This window comes from Anneissia japonica, unplaced genomic scaffold (assembly GCF_011630105.1).
Source record: "Anneissia japonica isolate Jap-2015-1 unplaced genomic scaffold, ASM1163010v1 scaffold288122_len53996_cov162, whole genome shotgun sequence".
In the NCBI taxonomy this organism is placed as follows: Eukaryota; Metazoa; Echinodermata; class Crinoidea; order Comatulida; family Comatulidae; genus Anneissia; species Anneissia japonica.
The window spans coordinates 18,645-21,606 of record NW_022697022.1 but is presented as its reverse complement, the minus strand read 5'-3'; positions in this window follow the sequence as shown (position 1 = coordinate 21,606).

Here is a 2,962-nt window from a genome sequence, read left to right as displayed (position 1 = left end):
AGGGAGGTAGATGTGTATAAGAGACAGCGATAGGGTCAACGCTTCCTCGGAAGACGATCCCGGAGGACCGCACCCGACGACGGACGGGACCGACGTGTCGCGTTCGTTTTCGATTTGCGATCGCGCCCCTTCGTCCACATAGACGTATATCTCCTTGGTGGTTCTCGGAGGGATCGCTCTTTTCGGAATATGCAGATCGATCCCGGCGCCGACGATGGACAGACGACCTCCTCGGGTGTCGAATATCCCGGCCGAAAAGGTGGACGTTTCGAAACTCTTTCCCACAAATTCTCCCAGACTGTACATAGATACCGTTCTGTCGAAAGTTCGGAGCATCGAATCCAAATCCTTTCGGCATTCGTCATCGTCGTCTTTGTCAACATAACGGTCTAAAATAAACAAACGTACAAAATATTATTGTTTTTTTTAACATTGTCTCTTTTATTTCATTTCTGTCTTCGTTATAATAACAACAACAACAACAACATGTACTTTATTTAATTCTGAGTGGTATGGATACCTCTGGAAGTTTCGTCGACACGAAGGAGGGTCATGAAACTCTGACTCCTGGATATCTGTTCGGCAGTCAGGTTGGTCCATGACAGGTCGTTGAAGAGCTTGCCGACTTGCGCGACAACTTTGTCCCCCCTTCTCAGGATGGCGGCGACCAGAGTGCTATTCCTATCAAAGTATACCTCCCTGTTCAGATCCGGCACGAGACATTGCAGATGTACGCCGTTGCCTAACTGGAGCGTGGTGCTTCCCTTCAACTGGCAAAACTCGTGTCCAAACGCACCTTCTTCGAACGTGTGATCGACGTACAAGTACAGCTTGTATTCGACGTCGACACCGTCTTCGGGAGTAAAAGAGATCGAAAATGAACAATCTCTACATCTATTCACGTCATCGTCGACAATAGATACTTCGTATCCTTCGTGTATGTCGTGAAGGGTCAGGCGCATTCGACGTTCGCTGCTTTCGGTTGTCGACATATTTGAATAGTGATCTTCACAGTTTCAGATTCGATAGCGTTGTGAGAAAAGGTATCGAGAACGGACGCTTTATGAACCTTTTTATCTTTCAGAGCACGGTGCAGGCGCATGCGTCCGTCGCGTCCATGATGACAACCCCGAGTTCGAGATCTCCGGGCAGAGTGCGGCGGTCGACGAAGCGAGGAACGTTGTCGCCGACTACCTCCTCGACGCACCGCCGCAATCTCTGCCGCCTTATTCTGTTCTCGTCCATCCGGATGTCGTCTTCCACTTCCCGGTCGTCGTGCGCACCGGAGAAAAGAGGAAACACGTTGATCACCTTGTCTCTGTCCGGCTCGTGAAGCACGGTTGACTCGGACACGCACGGTGGCAGCTTGGTTCCGTTGGACCGCAACCTCTTCCACAAGCTCGGTTGGAAGAAGTCGGCGTCGGCTGGAAACGTCGAGTTTCGTTCGCCGACCTCCGTGAGAAGCCGCAGGGAAACCATCTCGAGATCTGTCTCTTATACACATCGTTCCTCAACGGGTTGCGCGGATCGTCGACAACCTCGTTGACGAAACTTCGAACGTCCGCGTCCGCAAGCTCGAAGTCGAGAACCGGGTCGTTCGATTCCTGCTCGTTCGTCATCGTCGTCGTCGTCGCCAGCACGAGTTTTTCGGCCTTGACCGCCAGATCTTCGATCGTATCTCTCAGAGTCTCCAACGAGAAGATGGCTGTGAACAGATCGGCGTGCAGCCATTCGATACGCCCGCCCGGGTGCAGCGAGAACCTGGGACGAGACCCAAGCTGCACGTTTCCTCCCACTCCCAGATGATCGAGACAGGTCTCTATCATGCCAGCGATCGACTGCGACGACGACGACGACGACCGGGACTCTGCTACGTCGTTGCCGTTGTGCCTGGCGCACGCGTTTCTCAGTATGCGCATCAGAAGTTCGAAGTAGGGGTTGTCTGAACCGTAACGCCTTCCGTCAAAATGCCACTGGAAGGTGAGAGGGGAATCGTTCGAATTTGCTCGACCGAAAAATATGCGCCAGTCGTGCATGGAATCGATGGTCAGAAACAGCGGCATGAATTCTGTAAAGTCCTCGATTCTCGCCATCCACAATCGACCGTTGCGAGTTCTTCGTCTGGGACCGCGACCGTCGACGTCTTTGTCGTCGTCGTCGTCGTCTTCGTCGTCCGCGTAGCTCCTCGAGTCCACGACGAGCAATGCGGACCACCTGACTTCCGCGGCAGGTTGGGGAAGACCCAATTTCAGAACGGGCAGCTTCTTGAACATGTCCATCGTCGTGCTCACTTTCAATCGTTCACACTTTACTCACTCACTCACTCAAAATAAATTATATTACGATAAAGAAAGTAACGTAAACAAGTGTTTTCTTTTTTTCATATTTTACAAATATTTATTTCTATTATTTTTACTCCAAAAATCATTGAAATTAAAAAAAAAAAAATTATTTATTATTTGCAGTCGATCCCGTCTTGCGCAACAGCAAAGTTTCCAGTTGGTTCGCCACTTTGGATATTCCCTCGACGTCCTTCTTCCCGTCCAGTATTTTCAGGATCCGACGGACGTGCTCCACCGGCATCCTCACAGTTTTTCGGACGTCCCTTTTCTCGACAGATCTTAGCATGTCCGAGTGCCGTTCTTCGATGAAAAAACAAAACGTCGAATCTTATTGATAGACAAAATCTGCGGCTTTGTCTACTGGCGTTTCTGCCATTCCTCGTTAATGAACGATTGTTACTTGGTGATGTAACGCTTTTGTTTGCAACCCGATCTGTTGCAGCGCGTCGAACGGTTGACCGGGTCGATCTCCTTCAGTCGGGAAACGTTCAGCGGTCTTCCGAAGAGCAGCTCGCGTTCCACGCACAGTTTACACAGGTCGGAATCGAAGTCATCCACGTGTCTGAGAACGGTGTCCAGAAACGTTCGTCCGGTACGTCGGAGGGATTCCGGCGTTTGGT